This window comes from Melospiza melodia, chromosome 6 (genome assembly GCF_035770615.1).
Source record: "Melospiza melodia melodia isolate bMelMel2 chromosome 6, bMelMel2.pri, whole genome shotgun sequence".
NCBI classification, from domain to species: Eukaryota; Metazoa; Chordata; class Aves; order Passeriformes; family Passerellidae; genus Melospiza; species Melospiza melodia.
Genome location: NC_086199.1, coordinates 5,010,911 through 5,023,467, shown reverse-complemented (window position 1 = coordinate 5,023,467; position 12,557 = coordinate 5,010,911).

Here is a 12,557-nt window from a genome sequence, read left to right as displayed (position 1 = left end):
AGGGGGAGATCCTCCATCTTCCTCCAAGCTGTTGTCTCCAGCTTTCAGCAGACTGAAGCAAACATCACCACGTTGCCTCCTGTACATTTCCAAATGTCACTGCTTCCTCCAACACTTTCTGTTCTTTTTTCCCTGTTGTTTTTTTTTTTTTCTTTTATTATTCATTTCAATTTGCTTCTAACAAAAGCTGAGATCCTCCAGAGCAGAGCAGCAGGCATCAAGAAAGGCAGCAAACAAATAAATCAACCCCAAAACATCTGGGCCACATGGCCAAATCCAGGCCTGCTTCCCATCTCACAGCAGTGCCAGCCACATCTCAGTGTGTGGAGCATAACTCTTCTCCTCTCTCCCTTTGACAAGGGAGCTTCAGGGCTGCTGGCAGGCCAGGAGAGAGCTAGGAAATAAAAGGCCAGGCTTGTTCCAGGGAGACTGAAAACAAATGGATTGCCAGTTGTCTGGGTGAGCAGGGCAAGTGGCAGTCAGATGCCTGAGGCTGCAGGAGCCCCTGCAAGGGAATTACCAATGGCCTGGAGAGGGAAGAAAATGAACCTGGTTAAACACAAAAAGCAGAATTTCAATGGCTGCATCTTGGGCCTGCCAGTAAGAGCATCACTGAAGGATTTGCTGGTTGCCAGAAGATGAGAGGAGGAAGGAGCATCCAAGGGCTATAGGGCCCAGGAGGAGCTGACACTTGGAGTAAAAAGAGGCCTAGGGAAGCAGCAGGCCTTTCCTTGCTGGTCATGAAATTGGCTAGAAGCAAAATTTCTAATACAATTTGAAGCCTTAGCAAGCAGGCTTTCTCTATTTTCAGCATGCTGGACATCCAGGAAATATTTCCTCTAATCAGGTGTGTTGTGAAATTTACAGCAGGGTATTTATTCCCTCATAATCCCACATCCTCACTGCAGCACACTCCCGAGCTAACCCAGAAACAGCACTTTCCTAGAACTCATTTGCATGGATCTGTCCCTTACTGGAAGACCTTTTATGGTCTTGGAGGATTTTCTAAAGGGGTTTCTGGTGGTGGTACTCACTGGGTGTCTCCAGTGTGACTCACTGAGTGTCCCCAGTATGACAGATGACTCTGCCTTGAACTTCCCTTAGGGCATGTGCTGCTGCTTTCTGTGACATGGCTTTGCCACAAAAGCCATAATATTCCTCACCTATCCATGCTCTGCTCCTTCCCAGGGAGTCTGGCACAGAGAGTGACCAGGACACCATGATGAGGAGAGGCAGGAATGACAACTGCCTTGGGCAACACCTGCCTCAAACTTGCCCTGTGAATGTTCTTCCCACTGTGTCTGCTCTGCACCACAGCATGTGGGCTGGAGACACCAGGAATCCTTCATTCCAGAAGAGTGAATGTCTCATCTGACCCAGTGGGACAGGGATGGGGAGACCTGCCTGATGTGAGGCCCAGACATGAGAGCAGAGCTGGCATCTGCACACGAATCTGAGCAGCCACCGTCTGGCACTACTGACACAGAATCAGGCTCCTTCACACCCCTGGATGTGGAACAAGGATTACTCCTGGGAAGGAGCAGGTAATAAATAATTAAAAGAAGTCAAGCAGCAGCTCCTGGCAGCTCAGCAGAGCTGTGAGAGCTGTCAGGCTGGGCTGGGCACTGTGGGGCTCTCAGACTCTGCCTCTCTGCCTTTGAGGTGGTGATGCTGAGGCCTGCTGGTCCCACAGATGTTTTCCCAGCTTTGCAAATGGGCAACATCCTGGAGCAAGGAGCTCTCAAAATAACCTCACTGCCCTGCAAGAGACACCAGGCACTGCTGAGGTGAGGAACACACCTTCACCTTGCATGGTGGCACCAACCACAGAGGGCTGCAGTGCTGGCAAGGACTGGGTGGCAAGTGTTGGTACAATAACAAGGGTTTGGCTCTTGGGTGTCACTCTGTGCCCTCCAGGCCATTCCCTGTCCTCTCTCAGCCTCCCTGAAGCTGGAGCAAGATAAAAGGAACAGGCTCCCCAGGAAAGTGGTCACAGCAGCAAGCCTGCCAGAGTTCAAGATGTGTTTGGACAACACTCTCAGGCACAGGGTGGGGATTCCTGGGGGTGTCCTGTGCAAGGCCAGGACTCCATGGTGCTTGTGAGTCTCTTTCAAGGTAGGGTATTCTAGGGAAAGGTGAGGAGAGGTTAGACCCAGCCCAAGAGCAACATTCAGGCTGCAAAGTGCTGGCTGGACTGTGCTGATCCCTCAGATCCTCCCCTGTAGCTATGATATTTTCTGAAAAATCCTTTCTTTACAATTTTTCCTCTTGAGAAGCTGAAAAGCTTCAAGAACAAAATGTAAACAATTATTATTTGCTGTTGTAAAATGCAACAGGTGGATCTGTGATCGGTCTCATGTAGTTGTTTCTAATTAATGGCCAATCACAGTCAGCTGGCTCAGACTCTCTGTTTTAGATACAAGTCTTTGTTTTTCATTCTTTTTTTTTTTTTCTATTCTTAGCTAGCCTTCTGATGAAATCTCTTCTTCTATTCTTTTAGCATAGTTTTAATATAATATATATAATGAAATAATAAATCAAGCCTTCTGAAACATGGAGTCAGATCCTTGTCTGTTCCCTCATCCTCAGACCCCTGTGAACACGGTCACACTCCCCAGCTGTCCCCAGCCCCCAGGCCATGTCCAAGGCAGTGTCCCAAGCCCCAGTGTGGGTGTAACCCTGGGTTTACCACAGCAGGGGTATTGCCAGCACTTCCAGCTTAGTGCACAAAGCCCTGGTGACCCAGGCTGGATTAACCAAGAAGGAGGGGAAAGCTCCAAAGGCTGTTACCCTCTCCTGCCTTCCCAACAGCTTATCCAGGCAACCTTTTAACTAAAGGTTGACCAAAACCATCTTTCCTTCTTTTCCTTAGCGCACACACTGGCTTATTTTCTATCCCACAGCAGCACTGGGAACCTGCAGCTCTCAGGGAGCACTGCAGCAGCCACCCTGGCAGATTTATTGGGGCAGCCAGCTCTTGGTTTCCCCGGTCACCCTCCAAGGATTTACAGCCCCTGTGCACTGAGGGTGAACAAAGCCCTGCTGTTCCTCATCACAGACCTTATGATTGTGTCCATGGGGAGGAGGCTCCAAACCTAGATAACCTTTGGGAGGAGAAATGGCCATTCCTGGATGTAGCAGGAGAGACAGGCAGGAAGGAAAGAATTCACAGTGCTCTGGGAAATCTCAGAGAACAAGGCTGGGAGTTTGCAATATTTGTAAGGGTGAAGAGGGTTAGTCATGGGGCAGCAGGAGCAGGTTGGTAGCAGAGTTTATTCATGTAAACTTGGTTTCTGGGCCAATTTTTTCTTGGTCACACAATTAAAAGTGACTTTTGCACAGGATCCAAGTTCCAGCTCCTTCTTCAATCTACAGAGCCCAGGGTGCCTTGAAACCTGCACCAGCAGCTCCTGTTCTGAGTGGACTGCACTCTGTGACACACAGCCATGAGGCACCTACAGGCATCTTTTGGAGCAGAAGGGCTGATAAACTTTCAAAGGATTCTCTGGAGCCCGTGCACTTTGCCCTTCCGTCTGTGCTGGGGCTCTGATCTCCCTGTAACCAGGAGCTCTACCAGCAGCACTTCTGACACACTCTGTGATCTCCGTGATTTTCCTCTTAGCCTGCCCTGAAAGACTGGCATGAGACTTGCACTGTGCCACTGCTCCATCCTGCTGATGGCTCTGACCATGAATGCCACACAGCTGTTTACTGTACCCTCGGTGCTGGAGTCAGCAGCCATGGAGAAAGGAGGGTAAACACTCATTACTATGCAGATTTCAAAGAGAGCTGCATCTGTGCCTGCCTTTCTGCTTTGTTTGGTGACATCTTCACAGGACAAAGTGGAGGGGTTTTTTTTCCTTAACTCTTACATTAGCAGGGGAAGTATGAATTTGTTGTGATGGTCGTTGTCATATGCACAAAAATCAACTAAAAAAAGAAAGAAACAAAAAGCTCCCAAACAAACAGTAACACAATTCCCTGGGACTGAAGATTCTGCATCTCAGCAAGTGGCTTCCTGGAGGAATATATCCACAAAGGATTAAAGTCCCATCCTAATTAGAAGGGAATCTCTGAGACAACCTTTTCCACAAAGGAAACAAAAAGGCAGTGCTGACACGTCTAATGCATATATTAACACTAAAGACATGGAAATTAATTGGATTTATTACTCTCACAGCTGCAAAGATGGCTCATTTCTAAGTTTATTTTACAGAAAGTGGCGGGAGGAGTGGGATTTAATAGTCAGCTCAGTCAAGCTAATGAGCCAAAACTAATGGTCTCTTCTTGTTTAGAGAGGCCCTGGCTCAGTGGAGCACCTGAGCTTGTGTGTGGCTCCCAGCATGGTGAGAGTCCAAGGGATGCTTGGCATCTGCTGGAATGTTTGCTGATGAGCAGGACATGCACAGATGCTTAAAGTCTGGGAGGAAGAGAAAGAATCTTTCCCAATGGCAGCCAAAATCAATGGGATGATCCGTGGGGATCAATCCCTGTATCATTTCTGTCCTGAAGAAATGCTCCAGAGACAAAAACACAATGAGAACTCAGTCCATTTCCAGCCAGGTTAGTTTTCTGTTAATTTACCAAGCACAGCCATCTTTCCAAGAGGTTGGATCCATTCCAAAAAAAGGCACAGCTTCCTTGTGCTGGCTCCAGCAGGTAGGACACTGGGACAGGGAGGCAGGAGCTCAGCTGCAGCTCAATATTGGCACCAGTGTCCCTAAATCTCAGCCTCTCTCCTGTTTTCTAGGCTGCATCACTTGAAATGACATTAAAAGGTTTCTAAAGGAGCTCTCAGAGATCTCTCCTCTCCTGTAGATGAAGAAAAACAGAAGCTTTTTGATGGGAAAACTGAGCATGGAAATGGCAAGATGAGTGTTGTTTACAGAGCACTTACCTCAACCCTCCATGAGAGGATTTGGAGGATTTTGGTTGCTTCCTTCCCGAATTAGAAACCAATTTTCTGAGCCAAAGGCAGGCTGCCTTGGGCAGGGAGGTGTTAAACTAACAACAAAAGGGAAAGGTGCAAAGAGGGAACAAATGGAAACTCATTTAACACATAATGAAGGTGCTGAGAACAAAATTAATCAAAGCAAAGAAGGAAGTGGAGAAAAACGCTTTCATCACCTATTCACCAAAGGTAAGTCCTGGCTAATAAACAGGAATCTGTTGTACAGCAAAATTTTGGCCTAGCTGGAAAGATGGAAACCTGGTGGGAAGCTCATTGGAGTGTTAAAACCATGGCTTTTAGGGAGGCTGAAGTGAGGATAAGATAAGGACGGGTTAGAAATGGGATCATGAGCATCCAGGTCATTGGACTCAGTAGTAAATGAATCTGAAAATTGATGGCTCAATCATCTAAAATAGAAAGTACAAAATAGACCAGCCAGTGTCTGCAGTGGAGCACAAAATCAAACCTGTGAACCATCTGAACATCCCCCCAAGCAGCTGCCAAAGGCAAGGAGGGGAAAAGGGCCAGATTGTCACAGGGAAACTTCAAATGGAGCAAATCTGCAGGAAAGCTGCCTCCAGCACCGAGACAGGCGCCGTGCTTGTGAGGGATGATGGTGATTATTTGCTATCTCAAAAGAACTCACACATCCAACAGGGAGAACTGTGGATCAGACCTTTTTTTTCTTGGCAGATACAGAGAATCTGATCACAGCACTGAAAACACACAGTAGCTTAGGTGGGAAGTGATTGCCACTCAAAAACATTTGTTATGTGCAGATGGAATAAAATCAAACCCAGTCAGACATTGCCTTGCTGCTGTCTCAGGCTGCTGTTACCAACCTGAAAACAATCATGGGCAAACTGAGTTCAGAATAAGAATTTAAACAGAAAAAAACCCACCCCAAAACAACACCCAAAAAAAAAATATCCCAAGAATGATAATAGAGAATATTGAAGAACATTTCTCCATACTGTCAAAAAGCCACAATCTGACAAGTGAGGGACTGTTCTAGTGGTTAAAACAATACCTCTTCATCAAGAGGAGAACAGAGATATCCTTCATAAACAAATGGGGAACAGAGATGCTGAAGGCAGTGGGTACAAATCCAAAGGTAGGATCTATAGATCATCCATATGGGAAACAAAAGGGTAGGAGACAGCCAAGAGAATTAGGGCAATTGCAGCAATTTATTTTTTTTAAGTGCAGGGAATCTTCTTGTTTTCCATGTGGGGGACAATAGCCCTGCAGAAAAGGCAGCAGCAGAAAAGCACCAATTTTTGTGTTTGTCCTTTGAAAATACCCAGAGGGTGAAGTGACACCACCTGGGGCTGATGACAGAGCTTTGCCCCCAGTGGGCAGTAGGGTGATCATTAGGCAGAGATCAGATATTTTTAAATAAAGGGTTTTCTCCAGCCTGCAGCAAGGCAGAACTGTCTGTGCTGGGCTTTTGCCTCCCAATTTCCTGTTGATGCTCTGCTAACAGAAGCAGCTCTGGGAATTCCCATGCAGAGGAGAGGCCAGAAAGTGTGTGAGGTAACACTGGGTAACAACAACATGGGTGCAACACCAAAAACACTGGGAGTGACCTTCCAGTAAATCTCTCCCCCATCTCCACTGGTAGTTATGAGCCAGTTGTGCCATTGGCAAACAGATCTTTCCTGTCCTCCTAAAGAGCAGCAGGATTGGCCTCCTGGATCCCAGAGATTAAATCTCAGGAGAAGCCTGTGCTGTTGTTGCTGGATACTGCCCTTGGAGCAGCAAGAAGGACCGGGGCACTGGGTGGGACAGGATCTTGCAGACACTCCCCTACAGCTCCTGGGCTTGAGACTCACTGTGGGATCAAGAGTTTGCCTTTCCAGCAGGACACTCCCAAACCCACCTCATCTGGGTTTGTTAACAGATTGTTTATTGCCAATCCGGTTCAGAAACTCCACACAAATCCTGCTCAGCCCCTTCCCTGCTCTCTAGCAGAGCTGCAGCCCTTCAGGGAGTTCCCAAAACATCCTCAGAGTTACCAGAAAGGCAGAGTTAGTCATGAAACCTTTCACTGATGGAGACAGACCCAGAGCGCGGGTGAGCCCAGGGCAGCTCAGTGAGCTCATGGCCAGGCTCACTGCCAGGACAAGGCACCACTCTGCTCCCTGTCTCCCTGCCTGGAGCCACCTTGCCAAGAGGGAATGGCAGATCCTCATTTCACAATGTCTTATGTCACCTATGTGGAGGATAGTGGCCATCCTGCTATTGACCCACAAAGCTGTTCCCATTTCCACAGCAGCTGCATGGAAATCAGCTCATCTGAACACATCCAAGGGGCACTGCTGGCTCAGCTGTCAGTAGCTGAGCTGCCCCACTCGTGGCACATGTAGAGAGGCATCACCAGCTGGTATCTTCACCTTCCAGTGCCTTAAAAAATAAGGAAATCTACAGAGAGAGGCACAGATCTGCTGTATTTGTGGTGAGACAAGTTCCTAAGCAATGTCCTCACACACCCACCTCCACTTTCCCAGAAAACGCCTCTTACACCACTACAAAAAAGCCTCATTTATTGACTATTAATGAAAGCATTCTTCCAAGAGGTGGGAAGGAGCAGGGAAGCTGAGGAGCCCAGCCCAGCTCAGCAGAGCCAGGGATGTGGGGCCTGCAGAGCCAAGCAGAGATTGATGCAAAGTGAGCAGCCCTGAGCCAGCAAACTCAGGGGATGGGGAAAGAGGAGTGTAAATCCCTGCAGTGCATAGCCAGGGCCTGGAAAAGAAATTTAGGACAAGAAGCAAAGGGCAAAGCTTGAGTCACAGAATTCACAGAATCACAGAATCACTGGGTTGGAAGAGACCTTCAAGATTATCGAGTCCATCCCAGCCCCAACAGCTCAACTCAGCCCCCGGCACCCAGTGCCACATCCAGGCTTTGTTAAACACACCCAGGGATGGGGACTGCACCACCTCCCTGGGCAGCCATTCCAGAACTTTATCACCATTTCTGTAAAACACTTTTCCCTGCTATCCAACCTGTATTTCCCTTGGTGCAGCCTGAGGCTGTGTGCTCTGGGTGTGTCAGTGCTGCTGCAGACAGAGCCCAGCCCCAGCTGAGCACAGGCACCTTTCAGGGGCTGTGCAGAGCGATGGGGGCAGCCCTGAGTCTCCTTTTCTCCAGGCTGAGCACCCCCAGCTCCCTCAGGGCTTCCTCACAGGGTTTGTGTTCCAAGCCCCTCTCCAGCCTTGAGTCCTCCCTGAACCCACCATAAAGAATCCACCATGAACCCACCACACTCCTGCTGGCCCTGATGCACCAACCCTTTTTACCCCAGACTGTCATCTAGCAAGGAAACAAATCAATGGAATAACCCACTCCAGATTCATTACTGTCAGCTCGCTCAGAATTATGTATATTAATGACCAGATTATATCTGTTTATATCATACAAATTACCATAGAGTGACTGCAGGCATTGAAACGCTCCTTGTGTGTTTGACACACATAAATAATGGAGGAGCTCACGCTGCATTTGGTACACATGACTAACCTTTTATCCCCGGCACCTCGGTGCAGGCTGCAGGGACGGCTCGGGTTTCAAATTCCTCGCTCCAGCTGTCATTAGCCTCTCTGAGTGTCGGCGAATTGGCAGCTAATTGATGTCCTTGTTGGACATCATTTTATTAGTCAGGCCTGGTGAGCATCAAGTGGCATTTTAATGCCCTTCTATCCTCGGCTCCACGTGGCCCTAAGTGTTAAGGCTTGTAAATAATTAACTGCACTCCCAGAGTTTTAGGGAAGGGTGGATAAGTTGTCCTGGGGGTTCGGGCTGCCCCAGCCCTCCCTGGTGTTGTGGTCAATGTGGGTTCCTGGCAGGACCATGGGCTGTGAGGAACCACCCAAACCTCAGTTCCTCAGTGATGGTTCGCAACATCCTTGGGGGTGGATGGACCTTTGGGAATCTGCCATGGGGAAGAGGGAGAACAGGAGTTTGCAGACACTCGGAGAGGTCAGATTTAGGAGAAGGTTCAAATGAGGGTTCAGTCATAAAGCTGTACCAGGCTGCCCAGTGCACCAAAAATCCATCACTGCATGGAGCTGTCCCCGACATGTGGTGAGGAATAAAGGATTTTCACAACCTGCTGTGAGCTTCTGGCTTGTCTGAAACCCCCCGTGCCGGGTCACCCAGGGGTTGGGGCTCAGTGCTCACCTCACTGCTGGGCCAGGGCACTGAGCAGCATCCCCAGCTGGGGACCCAGGGCACACTCAGGCCCCTCTGGGACTGTGGGCAGGGAGGATCTGCTGTTGCATGTTGCCTCAAAAATACTGGCCTTTTATCTTCTGCTTTTTGCTTTAAAACTGGCTAAATAATCTGAAATTTCAGACTTGCAAATGAGGGACGAAAAATTATTTTAAGTGAAGCATTGGGAATTACTTTTTAAAATTTCATCCATTTTTTTTTCTTTATGATTTTTAGCAGCACTGGGAAATCCACCCTAAGCTCAGACCTCCTGAGCTCACCGCTGGCAGACCATTCCCTGTTGATCTCTTGGGATTTCTCCCCTTCCTTCCCTCCTCTACCCATCCCTCTGTAACCCCTCTGGGACAGGAATTGTCTGCTCCTACATGAGTACTCTGCATTTGTTCTCAAACACCAGAGCCCCTGGGGCAACAGCATGATGAAAAAATAAATAATTTAAAAATCAAACCTTGATCAATCTCATGAGATCCCTTCTCCAGCCCTCCTTAGGTACTGCATGGGCTTTTCCAGGAGCTGAGTAAAAATGAACAGGCAACTTGAGCACACCAGGCTATTCATACATTAGGCAATAATTATAATGTATATTAACTGCCTGGGTGTTGAAAGAGCCCCAGCATGAGACTGCTTCCCTAATAGGAGACAGGAGTGATAAAAGACAGTAATAGATTGCCTTTCAGATGTGGAATTAAAAGCAGCAGCTCATTAGATTATTTTTTTTTTCACAGCCTCTAATCGCAAGTAGTTTCTTTTCAAGTCAGATTTCCATTTCCAAGGCGAAGCTCAGCAACACAAACAGAAATTAAAGAGGATGGGGGGTCCTATTCTGACCTCTCCAGGATCACAGGAAGGGAGAGTAACTGAGCTCAGCTCAGCAGTGCTGCCCAGCCCACCTAGGCAGCCTTCTGAAGAGACTGTCATCAAAAGATCAGGATTTGGCAGCTTTTTTTTTTTTTGCTTTTTTCTCCTTTTAAAAGGTAACTGCAGCCCCTAAATTTCCTTTTTTTTTCTCTCTTTTTTTTTTTTTTTTTTTTTTTGAGATAGCCTACAAGATAAAGCTTTTGATTTAGAACAATCAAACAAAAAAATCAAGTAACTTCAGAGCAGTGTTGGAGATTCTTAAAAAACTGACATTTCCACTTACTGATCCAGTTTGTCTCTAGCAAGGAATGGTTTCCAGACAACTTTGGCTGCTGTTTTTAAAAGTAAAGTATAGAAAGCAAGAGAAGAAAGAGCTGGATTTTTGCTGAGCTGGGAAGCTCAGTAAATAACATTCATTAGGTTCTCCCAGACAGTTTTAATGACTCAGAGTTTTAAACTGTTCATTCAACATCTTTACAGGCCAAAATACAGTAAGGTTTCAAACTCAGTCCTTTGGCAGGAACTGCATAATCCATAAAACATTTTAAGGGCAGGAATAGAGGGGAGAGTCAAAAAGGTATAAAATTAGGCTGGGAATGGTGTTGCTGGTCAAATTTCATCTAAATCAGCAGCAAAGTCTGATTTTATCTGTACTGATGGCACCTAAAAATAAAGAAGTCTGGAGCACCTCTGTGTTCCCAGCCCCAGAGCCAGGACAGGCACAGCCTCATGCAGATTTTGGCTGCCAGGCATGGGTTAACCAGGTTTCCCCATCCCTGCTTATAGTAGCCAAGCTCTTAAACACAGATGGGGACTTGGATCCAGCAGCACAAAAGCTGCATTTTTTTTCCACTGTTCCATCCACTTCACCCTGGATGGGAAATGAGCTCTTCAGCAGAGGAAGGTTTACAGGAGATTCATGCAGGAATCCAGGGCTGGGGTTTAGGGCTGGTTTAAGGCTCCAAAAGTGCCATGATCCATGTGGGGTGCCATTGCTGCTGGTCCTGGCAAGCAGGGGAGCTTGGGCAGCTGGAATTTTCTGTGGAATTTGAAGGCAAAACCCTTCAGCCTGGTCACAGCTCTCCTAGAGGAGCATGAGGAGTGCCTGGGAGCTTCTCTGGAGCCCAGGGTTGATTCTGGGGGCATCCCTATGGGGTATGGTCACTGCAAGCCCATCCCCTTGCCCAGCTCACCAATTTGAGGCTGGTTGTGGTGTTTTTCCTGCCCTCAGCATGCTGTGGTGCCAGTTAAAGAGAATTTTCAGGATTCAGCACCTGAACAGGGAGAAAAGTGAAGCCCAGCAGGGCCATCATCCACAGGAGGCCCTCTGTGGGGCAGACCTTGCAGCAGCAGCAGCAGCAAGAGGTGCCATGGATCAGGTGACAGCAGCTCTGCCACAAACCAGAGCCCCCCAGAGTGTCACAGCAAGCTGCAGCCATGCCTGGTCCCAGCTGGGGACACAGAGACCAGCAGCAGATGGGCTGGAGGAGGATCTGCACCCAGAGGAGCATTTGCAGCCCCAAACCCAAGCGCAGCACCTGGCAGGGAAGGAGCAGGGTCTGGTCTCAGGGGATGGAGCAATGATGGTGGGGCAGGAGCTGCTCACAGGGACACACACACTGAGCAGGGTCTGGCCTCAGGGGATGGAGCAATGGTGGTGGGGCATTAAAGGCTGCTCTCACACACACTGAGCAGGGTCTGGCCTCAGGGGATGGAGAAATGGTGGCTCAGGAGCTGCCCACAGGGACACACACAGAGCAGGGCCTGGCCTCAGGGGATGGAGAAATGGTGGCCCAGGAGCTGCTCACAGGGACAGACACACTGAGCAGGGTTTGGCCTCAGGGGATGGAGCAATGGTGGTGGGGCATTAAAGGCTGCTCTCACACACACTGAGCAGGGTCTGGTCTCAGGGGATGGAGAAATGGTGGCTCAGGAGCTGCCCACAGGGACACACACAGAGCAGGGCCTGGCCTCAGGGGATGGAGCAATGGTGGTGGGGCAGGAGCTGCTCACAGGGACAGACACACTGAGCAGGGTCTGGTCTCAGGGGATGGAGCAATGGTGGCCCAGGAGCTGCTCACACATACACTGAGCAGGGCCTGGCCTCAGGGGATGGAGCAATGGCAGGGCCTGGCCTCAGGGGGATGGAGCAATGGTGGTGGGGCATTAAAGGCTGGCCCAGGAGCTGCTCACAGGGACACACACACTGAGCAGGGCTTCTGGGGAAAAACAACCTCTGGGGGTGGGATTTTAAGGAAAGCTTTCAGCATTTTGGGGCCTGGAGAGGCCAGGGGTGCTGCAGAGGCACCAGCTCATCTGGGGATGGCTGGAGCTGAGCTGATTTTTGTCATTTTGATGTGAAAGCACTTAGGGCCCAGCCCTCACCTCCAGGGTGTAAATGAGGAGCGCACTCAGAGCCTCCATGTGCAGGGCAGGGTTTGCCCAGAGGTGATGGGAAGCAGGGAAGGTGCTTTTCTGTGTGTGCTGGTTTGACAAACACGGTGTTGTGGTTAAG